The sequence below is a fragment of the Papio anubis genome, chromosome 9 (assembly GCF_008728515.1).
Source record: "Papio anubis isolate 15944 chromosome 9, Panubis1.0, whole genome shotgun sequence".
NCBI lineage: Eukaryota > Metazoa > Chordata > Mammalia > Primates > Cercopithecidae > Papio > Papio anubis.
The window spans coordinates 45,389,132-45,401,834 of NC_044984.1; the positions used below are offsets into that span (position 1 = coordinate 45,389,132).

A 12,703-nucleotide genomic window follows, 5' to 3' on the forward strand; every position below is an offset into this window, starting at 1 on the left:
CAGGCTGGAGTGCAGTGGCGCGATCTTGGCTCACTGCAAGCTCTGCCTCCGGGGTTCAGGCCATTCTCCTGCCTCAGCCTCCCGAGTAGCTGGTAACAGGCGCCTGCTACCACGCCCGGCTAATTTTTTTTTTTTGCATTTTTTTTTAAGTAGAGACGGGGTTTCACCGTGTTAGCCAGGGTGGTCTCGATCTCCTGACTTCATGATCTGCCCGCCTCGGCCTCCCAAAGTGTTGGGATTACAGGTGTGAGTCACTGCACCTGGCCAGAATTCCTTCTCTTGATTTTACCGTTCTTTCCATGGAAATGAGTACAACTGAATATAGCAGGTGGCAGTTTCTGTCAACTTTGTTTCCACTCAGCGCTGATTGCATTATCTTGTTCTAATCCCTGCCAACCAGACGTACTTCCTTCTTCACATAAGATGGAGACGTCTTATTGTATATGCACACATGTGCAAATATGCAAAAGTATAGCAAGAAGTGGTCCTGCTTTTCAGAAATATCATTAGTATCAAGTGAAAGGCAGCATGGTTTACTTCAGGTACAGCATATAGTTTTAGATGCTTATTCCTCCCTGTTGGTGGGAGTTCTGTGTTGTGAAACATTCTTTTTTAAAAAAATTTCAACTTTTATTTTAGGTTCAGGGGGTACATGTAAATGTTTGTTACATGAGTTGTGAAGAATTCTGAGGCAAACCTGAGATCAGTGATTCAGAAGTCCTGTCACTGAATAGTAATTGTTGCAGGAGTGACATATGTCCCACATATTTACCTTCTGTAAGTGAGGTGAAGTGAAGAACCTGACCAATATACTTTTTCTAGCACTTAGTTTTGGGCAAGTTATTTTCCTCTCTGGGCCTCTCAATGTCCTTATCTGTAAAATAGGAGGTCACATTCTTGCTAGGATTAAATACATTAATGCATACAAAGTATTTCCTGATTGCCTTGCAGATAATAGGTGCCCAATAAATGTTAGTTCTCTCTCTCTTTTTTTTTTTGTATGGGAGAGGAGGGAGTGGGCTGTTCTTAAGTAGGAATATTTTTAAAACTTATTATGAATGTATCACAGCCCCATGTCTCACTTTTCAGGGCCAATGTAGGGGGCAGTAAAGAAAGAAAAATAAATGAGACATCTCTTGTGAAGTTATAACTGGTTTTATGTATAAATAATTTAGAAACACGTTACTTATAATACAAAACAATTAATATACCACTGTCTATTTGGCTGTATTTACTACTTTTCTGAAACTGCTTACTCGGAGGTTTCGTCCACCTTATCTCCTTATTTTTACTCCCTTCTTTTTTTTTTTTTTTTTTTGAGATGGAGTTTCGCTCTTTTTGCCCAGGCTGGAGTGCAATGGCACAATCTTGGCTCACCACAACCTCTGCCTCCCGGGTTCAAGCGATCCTCCTGCCTCAGCCTCCCGAGTAGCTGGGATTACAGGCGTGTGCCACCACCCTGGCTAATTTTTGTATTTTTAGTAGAGACAGAGTATCTCCATGTTGGTCAGGCTGGTCTTGAACTCCTGACCTCAGGTGATCCACCCGCCTTGACCTCCCTTCTTTTTTGACCTTTGTGGTACTATTAACCACCAACTTTGGTGAAATCCTTTCTTTCCTTGGCTTCAGTGAAAACATCACTTTCTTTTTTTTTTTTTTTTTTTTTTTTTTGGAGACAGAGTCTCGCTCTGTAGCCCAGGCTAGAGTGCAGTGGCCAGATCTCAGCTCACTGCAAGCTCCGCCTCCCGGGTTTACGCCATTCTCCTGTCTCAGCCTCCCGAGTAGCTGGGACTACAGGCGCCCGCCACCTCGCCCGGCTAGTTTTTTTTTTTGTATTTTTTAGTAGAGACGGGGTTTCACCGTGTTAGCTAGGATGGTCTCGATCTCCTCACCTCGTGATCCGCCCGTCTCGGCCTCCCAAAGTGCTAGGATTACAGGCTTGAGCCACCGCGCCCGGCCGAAAACATCACTTTCTAAACAATGCATTTCATTTTCTGCTGGGCAGGGGCCCTTTTTATAGAGGCAATAAACTTGTATGTTTAACTTTGATGATTGATTATTGATTCAGTTGGTAATACAAATTAAAGTTTGGCTTAAAACAGTGAAATATTTCTGGGAAGTAACTGAATGATGACTGGACAACACTAGAGTAATTTGAAAATACTTAGTGGAAATATTCATTGATACCATCTTTTTTTAGAAGCTAATTTAACAGTAACTCAAAGCAGGGTTAATTTTGTGTAACCTGGCACCCAACAATTGTATGTCTAGGAATCTGTCCCTCAAAACAATAGGATGAATGGTAAAAACATACGTAGAGAGATGTTAATCAAAGCATTATTTGTAAGAACAAAAAATGGAAACACCTTAAACACTTGTCAATAGAAAAATAGTGAAATTATGATTTATTCTTACTATTCATCCATTTAAAAAGTGAGCTAGAATGTGTGGGGGCAAAGTGTATAAGAGAAATCTCTATACCTTCTGTTCAGTTTTGCTGTAAACCTAAAACTGCTAAAAAAAAAAAAAAAAGTCTACTAAAAGAGCTAGAGCTATAAATTGTACTGAGCTAAAAAAAAATCTGTAATATATTAAGTGAAAATAGGCTGTGACACTATGTATAGCATGATTTCATTTCTTTTTTAAAAAAGGATGTGAGCTGGGTATAGTGGCTCATGCCTGTAATCGCAGCACTTTGGAAGGCCGAGGCAGGAGGATTGCTTGAGGACAGGAGTTCGAGACCAGCTTGGGCAATGTAGTGAGACCCCATCTTTACAAAAAATACAAAAATTAGCCAGGGGTGGTTGTGCATGCCTGTAGTCCTAGCTACTTGGGAGGCTGCAATGGGAGGATTGTTTGAGCCCAGTAGTCCAAGGCTGCTGTGGGTTAGGACAGCACTCCTGCACTCCAGCCTGGGCAACAGAGCAAGACCCTGCCTTTTAAATAGTAAAACTAAATAAAATGTGTATATATTTTTATAAATAGGAAAAACGCATCAAGTTTAGTGGCAATTTCATCTAGAATTGGGTTTAGAGGGGTTAGAGTAAGGAGCTTTTACTTCTTACTAGGTATACTTCCAAAAAAAGTGATAATTATGAGTGATTCTTTTTTGTGTATGCTTTTCTGATATTTTTCAAATAAAATGATCTTAAGAAAAAAACTAAAAATAATGGAGAGCAGGAAAAGGGAGATAAGGATCCAGCTAGCTACTTTAACTTTTAACAACGATGTCCTTTAAAAATGTTTGTATTTGTATACATACTCATGTATGTTGTGTATATGTGTATATATACACACACACACAAAAATACAGAGTAACTTGCAGTCAGTTAAGCTACAGAATGCATGGTATTAGCATACATTTTTATTTTATTTATTTATTTTTTAATTTAATTTTTTTTTTTTTGAGACTAAGTCTTGCTCTGTTGCCTAGGCTGGAATGCAATGGCACAATCTCGGCTCAGTGCAGCCTCTGCCTCCTGGGTTCAGGGGATTCTCCTGCCTCAGCCTCCCGAGTAGCTGGGACTACAGGCATCTGCCATCGCGACCGGCTAATTTTTGTATTTTTAGTAGGTTTCGTTTCGGCATGTTGGCCAGGCTGGTTTTGAACTCCTGACCTCAGGTAATTCCCCGCCTCAGCCTCCCAAAGTGCTGGGATTACAGGCATGAGCCACTGCCCCTGGCCTTGGCATGCATTTTTAAAGTGTAAGACACTAAGAAGTGTTTTTCTGCACATCACAAGGAATCTTAAGTTCTTTAAGAAGTGACAGGATTTGTTCAGAAAATGTGCAGTTTTCTAGTGTTGTAGTAATGTGTGTTCAGGTTTCCTTAACACAGGTTATAGCTTATTCATAACTCGGAGTTAAAGTTTAAATTTTATGTAATGAGACACCCGTGTGACCTTTGAAACTAAGTGAAGAAAGTATTCTGGAGTAGTGAAACTCTGAGTACAGCTGCTTCATTTTTGGACTATCAATTGGAATTCTTCTACTGAGCAAGAGTCAGGGATGAAAGTGGGGGCTGGTTAAAAAAAAAAAAAGGGGCCGGGCCTGGTGGCTCATGCCTGTAATCCCAGCACTTTGGGAGGCTGAGATGGGTGGATCACAAGGTCAAGAGATCAAGACCATCCTGGCCAGCCAATATGGTGAAACCCCGTCTCTACTAAAAATACAAAAATTAGCCAGGCGTGGTGGCATGCACCTGTAGTCCCAGCTACTCGGGAGGCTGAGGCAGGAGAATTGCTTCAACCCCGGAGGCAGAGGTTGCAGTGAGTCGAGATCGTGTCACTGTACTCCAGCCTGGTGACAGAACAAGACTTCATCCAAAAAAAAAAAAAAAAAAAAGCCATGTGGTTGTTCATGATTTCTGAATTTTATGTTTAATATGACATTGGTAGCCTGTTTAACTTCATTTTATCATCACCACTTATAAATAGCTTAAGTCTGTGTGCACAAAATTATGTTTCATTCTGTTAAATTTTCTTTTTTCTCTTTTAGGTATTGAGATTTAAGTTCTTTATATAACTAAGGAAAAGTCCAATTCCAAATTTAACAATCAAGGTACCTAGTTGTATGAAATTTGGAAATTTTCTTAACTCTCTCTTCTGTGTCATTGGCACTTTTCAGTTTTCTAGGAACTCTGGGCTTTGCAAGTTACCTGAGCCTTGAGCATTCCTTCTTTAGCCAGCGGGATGGCAGCCATTTTGCCCTGCGTTATTGCCTTGTCCAGTGAAGGAAAATGAAACACCTAGAGATTGTGAATTTTGCTTTTTGGACCTGATGAGTTTTGTATGTGATGGATAAAGTTAAGTTTTTAAAATTCCCATGTGATTTCTTGGGTTTTAAATTCAGGGCTGCAGTGTACTCGTGGGGCCAGCTGGAATTTTGAAAATTGAAGCTTCCTGCAGTTTCATTGAATAGTTTCTTCACTGATTTTTTTTTTTCCATTCATCTTTTTCATGAGGCTAGGACATTCACAAGTGAATTGAGAAATTGAACTACTCAGAATCTAACTATGAATGTTTGAGAGACACCCAGTCTAAAAGAATGATTAGACTCTTAAGATATTCATAACCATTAGTTTATTAATAGCTCTATAAAGGTTTTCCGTATTCTAGGGTCCTGAGGGGAATGGTCTGGATAACCGAACAGGCTTTTCCATCCCTCATGATTCATTTTACCCTATTGAAAGTTATCTTAAACAGAAGGAAATGAATAGGCCTGGTAGAACCAGATTCTAAACAGTGTTGCTTCAGTGGGAAGGGAGTGGTTTGTTAGTCAGTGCTTGTGGTGGCTGTTACTCCAGAGGCAGCCTGCTTCTCTGAAGTTAGTCAACACTACTGTAGCCCAGTGGCAGATGCTGCCAACATGAATCTCAAAGAGCTAGTAACGTGTTGCTCTTCTAGGAATTCCATTCAGCTACAGATTTAAGGTTTATCAGTAGTATTTCCAGAAAGATGGTCCAGCACAGTGGCTCATGTCTATAATCCCAGCACTTTGGGAGGTGGAAATGGGTAAATTGCTTGAGTCCAGGAGTTCAAGACCAGCCTGGACAACATGGCAAAACCCTGTCTTTGCCTGTAGTACCCCCAGCTACTTGAGAGGCTGAAGTGGAAGAATCACCTGAGCCTGGGGAGGTCAGGGCTGCAGTGTGCTGAAATTGCGCAACTGCACTCCAACCTGGGCAATCACAGTGAGACCCTGTCTTTAAGAGAAAAAAAAAAGAAAGGAAGGAAGGAGGGAGGGAAGGAGAAAGGGAGGGAGGAAGGAAGGAGGAAGGAAGGAAGGAAGGAAGGAAGGAAATGAAGTATTTTAAAGACCAGATTCTAGGCCGGGCGTGGTGGCTCATGTCTGTAATTCCAGCACTTTGGGAAGCCAGTGAGGGTGGATCACTTGAGGTCAGGAGTTTGAGGCCAGCCTGGCCAACATGGCAAAACCCCGTCTCTACTAAAAATACAAAAATTAGCCAGGCATAGTGGCACTTGCCGATAATCCCAGCTACTGGGGGGCTGAGTCAGGAGGATCGCTTGAACCTGGGAGGCGGAGGTTGAGGTGAGCCAAGATCATGCCACTGCATTCCAGCCTGGGCAACAGAGCGAGACTCCATCTCGGGGGGAAAAAAATTGTTTTTTTTTTTTTTGTGTGGGGGGGGTTTTTTTTGGACAGAGTCTCACTTTGTTGCCTGGGCTAGTGTGCAGCGGCATGATCTTGGTGCACTGCAACCTGTGCCTTCCAGGCTTAAGCCATTCTCCAACCTCACCCTCACAAGTATCTGGGACTACAGGTACATGCCACCACGCCCAGCTAGTTTTTGAATATTTTGGGGAAATAAGGTTTTGCCATGTTGCCCCAGCTGGTCTCGAACTCCTGAGCTCAAGTGATCTGTCCGTCTTGGCCTCCCAGTCTTGGGATTACATGCGTGAGCCCCCATGCCTTGCCCAATGTCCTGCCTTTTTAAGGCTGAATAATACTCCATTGTATGTATATTTCATATTTTGTTTATTCATCTGTAGATGGACATTTGAGTTGCTTCAGCGTCTTGGCGATTGGAATAGTACTGCTGTAAACATGGGTGTGCAGGTATTTCCTCAAGACCCTTTCAGTTCTTTTGGATGTATACCGAGAAGTGGCATTGTTGGATAATGTGGTAGCTCTATTTTTCATTTTTTGAGGAAGTTCCCTACTGTTTTTTATAGTGGCCGCACCATTTTACAATCCCACGAGCATGCACAAGGGCTCTCCATATCCTCACCAACACTTGTTATTTCTTGTTATTTTTTTAAATGGATATCCTAATGGTGTGAGGTGATGTCTCATTGTGGTTTTGATTTGCATTTCTCCGATGATGAATGATGTTGAGCATCATTTCATATGCTCATTGGCCATCTTCGGAGAAAGGTCTGTTCAGATCCTTTGCCCGTTTTTTAATTGGGTTGATTTTTTTTTTTATTGTTGAGTTATTGGAGTTCTTTTTATATTCTGGATATTAACCCTTTATCAGATACATTATTTGCAAATGTTTTCTCTCATTCTGTAAGTTAACTTTTCTCTCTGTTGATTGTGTCTTTGGATGCACAAAAGTTCTTAAGTTTGATATAGTCCCATTTATCTTATTTTGCTTTTGTTTCCTTTCCTTTTGGTGTCATATCCAAGAAATACTTGCCAAATCCAGTATTATTAAGCTTTTCCTCCATGTTTTTTTTCTAGGAGTTTATAAAGTTCTTTTTAAAAAACGTTTAAAATTTTTAAAAATAAACTTCTTATATTTAGGTCTTTAATCTATTTTGAGTTATTTTATTTATTTATTTATTTTCCTGGAGTCTTCAGTGGTGCAGTCTTGGCTCACTGCAGCCTCTGCCACCCAGGTTCGAGCCATTCTCCTGCCTCAGCCTCCCGAGTAGCTGGGACTACAGGTGCGTGCCACCATGCCCGCCTAATTTTATATTTTTAGTAGAGACGGGGTTTTGGCATGTTGGCCAGGCTGATCTTGAACTTCTGACCTCAGGTGATCTGCTCACCTCGTCCTCCCAAAGTGCTGGGATTACAGGTGTGAGCCACTGCACCTGGCCTGAGTTGGTTTTCTTTTTCTTTTTTTTTTTGAGACAGAGTCTCACTCTGTCGCCCAGGCTGGAGTGCAGTGGCGTGATCTCGGCTCACTGCAGCCTCGATCTCCTGGGCTCAGGTGATCCTTTCACCTTAGCCTTTCAAGTAGCTGGCACTATAGCATGTGCCATCATGCCCGGCTAATTTTTAAAATTTTTTGTGGAAATGAGGTCTTGTTATGTTGCCCAGGCTGGTCTTGAAGTCCTGGGCTCATTTGATCCTTCCACTCTGGCCTCCCAAAGTGTTGGGATTGCAGGTGTGAGCCTGTGTGCTTGGGCTGTTTTCCTTTTTTCTTAATTTTTTACTGAAATTTTATTTAATAGAATTTTATTTCTATTAAAGTTTTACACACACGTATTTTAAAGAGGCAAGTAATTTTATAAGCCGTCACCACAGATAACAGTCTTCTGCTTACCTCTTCTACCCAGTTTCCTCTTCCCCAAAGATAACCTCTTTTACTTCCTTGACTGATTCTGTCTGGATTTACCTTCATACCTTTAAGCAACATGCTTACATTTCTTCTTGATTTTCAGTACTTTTGCATCATACACTGGCTTCCCACCTTAGCTACCCACCCAAATGTCCATACCACTTTCCCCTCCATATAGTTATAGCAAAATTTTGATTAAATATTAGATTGATATTTTTTATGTTATGACTAAGTAAATGCTGTTGATAGCTAAATCATGTGGTATATTTTTATTTTTTACTGCTTAAATTTTGTTTTCTCTGTAATTGCAAGATGTTTTATTTGCTTATTTTCTATGTATTTGTCATTGGTATGTCTCTGTAAGTTGCATGAATCTCCCTCTGTATGATCGGTCACATCAGGTATTCTGTCAGTTTCATCTTGAATAAGTCCTTCCTGGAATCTTCTGAAATGCCTTGGTTTAGATGGATTGGTCACTGGGTGCGTGGCATGGCAGTAGAATGGATCAACCCTTTCTAGTTTCTTAGGGATTTCCTTTACTTTGTGTATTGCATCTTGTATATTCTGGGTCTCATGTCTTTACCTTTTTGAGCTTACTTCTTCACTTTGGTTGAGTGCATCTCTAAAAGACATCTCCTTTTTTTTTTTTTTTTTTTTTTTTTGAGATGGAGTCTTGCTCTGTTGCCAGGCTGGAATGCAGTGGCGCCATCTAGACTCACTGCAACCTCTGCCTGCCAGGTTCAAGCGATTCCCTTGCCTCAGGCTCCTGAGTAGCTGGGACTACAGGCGTGCACCAGCATGCCTGGCTAATTTTTTGTATTTTAGTAGAGACGGGACTTCACCGTGTTGACCAGGATGGTCTCTGTCTCCTGACCTCGTGATCTGCCTGCCTCAACTTCCCAAAATGCTGAGATTACAGGCGTGAGCCACCGCGCCCTACTGACATCTCCCATTTTTAATGTTTTTTTTTTTCTGAATATTATATTCTTGCCCTCAACTCTGCCTGGTGTCCTCCATTCTAGAGACTGTCTGTTTTGCCCTTCTAGAAAATAACTACAGTCTTCTGTAGTGTGAGGAAAAGACATTCTCTTGGCTACCTGGAAGAGGAAAGAGGATCTAGGAGTCTAACTTTTCTTAAACTTTTAGTTAATCTTCCTGTTTATAACGTTTTGCCCTCATTTCCAGAGGGAATTTGTTCTCCCCTTCCTATGTATTTTCATAGTGTAAGTCTCCTCCCCACCTTCCCACCCCTACCCTGTGTTTGCCACTTAGGATTCAGCTTTCTTGGCTCTGCTGAGACATTTATTGCTTATCTACCTGCTTTCCAAATTTCAAATTTTGTTGCTGCTGTCACTTTGGTTCTTTTTTGTCCTTACGGTTAATGCTTATGTTTTCCTCCCTACTCATTCAGTGAGGTATGAGAAAGAACAGAGGCTGTGCACTCATTTTGCTATCTCTGACTGGAAGTTGCCTGAGCTGCCCTTTATCTCCTCTCTTCTCCCATGCTGTCTTTTAGTCACTTTTTATCTGCCTTTTATCTATTTGTCGCCTCTGACTTCTGACTTTTACCCTCATCTTGTTCCAAGCCCAGTCATCTTTAATACTTACTTTTTCCATCTCATTGGGCCTCTCACCTCTTGTTTCCTTTCACCCCACACTCCTTTGGCACCTCATGTCCTCCTCTTACTTCTAGGGGCCTCCCTGAGCAGAGCAGCCCTTCTTTCCCTTTGCTTCTTGTCAGTTTCCCTTCTCTCGTGTGCTTCTCTGCTCCACTGATATACGAAACACACATATCAAAGGATAGCCTGGCCATGTTTGTGTAGCAGCTCAAGAAACTATTCTGAACAGCAGCAAAAACCACACACTAATCTTTAGAAATTAAATCTTTGTTGATTTAGCATGTCTTGACTGCTTCTCTTCTTCTTGCTACCCATTTTCCTGTGTCATATGTCTGACTGACTCTTCATTGTTTTTTTTTTTCCCCCAAGACGGAGTCTTTCTCTGTCACCCAGGCTGGAGTGCAGTAGTGCAATCTTGGCTCACCGTAACCTCCACCTTCCAGGTTCAAGCAATTCTCTTGCCTCAGCCTCCCAGCCACCTGGGATTACAGATGCCTGCCACCACACTTGGCTAATTTTTGTATTTTTAGTAGAGACGGAGTTTTACCATGTTGGCCAGGCTGGTCTCGAACTCCTGACCTCGTGATCTGCCCACCTTGGCCTCCCAAAGTGCTGGGATTACAGGCGTGAGCCATCTAGCCCTGCCAACTCCTCATCTTTTTACTATTCATCTATTGATACATCGTATTCCTTGTAGTGTTTTGCCACTATGAAGATAGGTATTTACTTTTTAAGTAAAATAAATACTACTAATGGTAAAACAGTCATTATACTGGGAGTTAGAAGGGCTGAATTTATTGGCTTAAATGACACTATGTATTGTGAGTTTTTTTTTTTTTTTGAGATGGGGTCTAGCCCTATCACCCAGGCTGGAGTGCAGCGGCTCACTGCAATCTGCCTCTTGAGTTCAAGCGATTCTCCTGCCTCAGCCTCTCCAGTAGCTGGGACTACAGGCACATGCCACCATGCCTGGCTAATTTTTTTTTTTGAGATGGAGTTTTGCTCTTGTTGTCCATGCTGGAGTACAGTGGCACGATCTTGGCTCACCACAACCTCCACCTCCCAGGTTCAAGTGATTCTCCTGCCTCAGCCTCCTGAGTAGCTGGGATTACAGGCATGTGCCACCATGCCCAACAAATTTTTGTATTTTTAGTATAGACAGGGTTTCTCCATGTTGGTCAGGCTGGTCTTGAACTCATGACCTCAGGTGATCCACCTACCTCAGCCTCCCAAAGTGCTGGGATTACAGGCATGAGCCACCGTGCCTGGCCCATTGTTTTTGTGTTTTTAATGGAGACAGGATTTCACCATATTGTCCAGGCTGGTCTTGAACTCCTGACCTCAAATGATCTGCCTGCCTCCGCTTCCCAAAGTGCTGGGATTACAGGCTTGAGCCACCTGGTTGGTATTGTGAGACTTTCTGAATCACTGCGCCTTGATCCTTTATCTATAAAATGGAGATAATAAGCTCTTTCTAGTTTATAGGACTTGAAGAAGCAAATGGGCTAGAGGGTGAGTGAAAGTAGAAAATGCTGAAATGATTTTTAATTTGTGTGCCCCACCCACCTTGCCTTCCATAGATGGTCCAGGCTGCGGTCTGGGAGCTGCTCTCCTGTGTGTGGTACATGGACCCAGGCAGGAGTAAGTAGATTCCCAGAGGACCTACTATGGCTTGGATGATCTCTCCACTTTGGGGTGGGCACCATCCCCTCCCTGTCTTCTTAGCTTGGCAGATATAAAGCATTGGCTGTACGTTCTTACTTTATACACTAATGTTCTCACAACAGTGGCAGGGCCTTCCTAGGCAGAGGACATCTACAAGGAGTGGGTGATGGTGGCTGCCACCTCCTGAACTGTGGCTAATGGGCTGCTGGGTGGGGGGATATTGCCTGAGGGGTCCGCTGGAGCCCATGGCAGGCAGAGGCCAACAAAAATTTATTACTGTTATTGTGACTACATCTGTATGCATGAACTACTTAGCTGTAGAGGAATTTTGGTTACATAAGCTTTGTGGTGGCTTGGTAAATTGATTCTGCAGTTCTTGTTGTTTCTCCCAGATTGAACTTGCCTTTCTGCCATATGATTGGCACTACTGATTGTTGAATCATTTCTTCCAGAACAAGGAAAAATGCCAGTTGTGGTGGCTCCTGCCTGTAATCTCAGCACTTTGGGAGGCTGAGGTGAGAGGATCACTTGAGCCCAAGAATTTGAGATCAGCCTACGTAACAGAGAGACCTCATCGCTATAAAAAACAAAAAACAAGGAAAATAGGTACATAAATGTTAGTGTTACAGATGGTAAAAGGTGAACAAACATCAGCACAATGCAATATACATTATCACAAGTTTCGGCTGAGCACAGTAGCCTGTGATCCCAGCACTTTGGGAGGCCAAGGTGGGAGGATCGCTGGAGCCCAGGAATTCGAGATGAGCTTGGGCAACACAGTGAGACCCCATTTCTACAAAAAATATTCACAGATTTCAAGATTTATGGAGTTTTATTATATGAATTAATCTAGTTCAGAAGCTTTTTAGGTATGACATTGTTTTGATCAGTCTCCTGTACCCTTAGGGGTAGCACAAGTAATAGGAAAAACAAAATAGGTCTAGATGCAGCAGTGCTGGTTGAAGATGTCTGGATGATTTAAGTTTCTGTGTTCCTGCCAGGGGTAATAATTGAGAATCATATATAAGGGAACCTTAGGAACCCTCTAACATGTTTACAGATGTGGAAATGGAGGTACTGAAAGGTGACTTAGTTTGCTTGAGGCCACATCGTTGGCAGCACTGTATTTCTGAACTTGTATTCTACCAACATCTCAAGTAGCAAAAAATAGAAATGAGGAACAGTTGAGGGAGCTGTCAGTCAGAGATGGTGGAATGAATATCTCTAATAGCCTCTTTTTTCTCATACCTCATTAAATGACAGTAAGAAAAAGAAAGGCATTAACTCAGAAGAACAAAACAGAACTGCAGAACAGAGAACAGCAACACTGTTCTCTGTAGATGAAAGTGGGTAGATGAACGATCGCTGACTTAGTGGCAATGGGGGAA

The 12,703-nt window shown here is 42.1% G+C and overlaps 1 protein-coding gene and 1 long non-coding RNA gene across 6 annotated transcripts in view; both read left to right on the top strand.

Annotated features, from left to right (window-relative positions):
* DIP2B (disco interacting protein 2 homolog B) overlaps positions 1-12,703 on the top strand; it is a 248,395-nt gene that overhangs the window by 45,683 nt on the left and 190,009 nt on the right. The gene's annotated exons all lie outside the window — the stretch shown is intronic.
* On the top strand, positions 6,437-12,472 carry LOC110740682. Its single transcript, XR_002515645.1, has 2 exons — positions 6,437-6,578; positions 11,231-12,472. It is a non-coding gene; the product is annotated as an uncharacterized LOC110740682 (long non-coding RNA).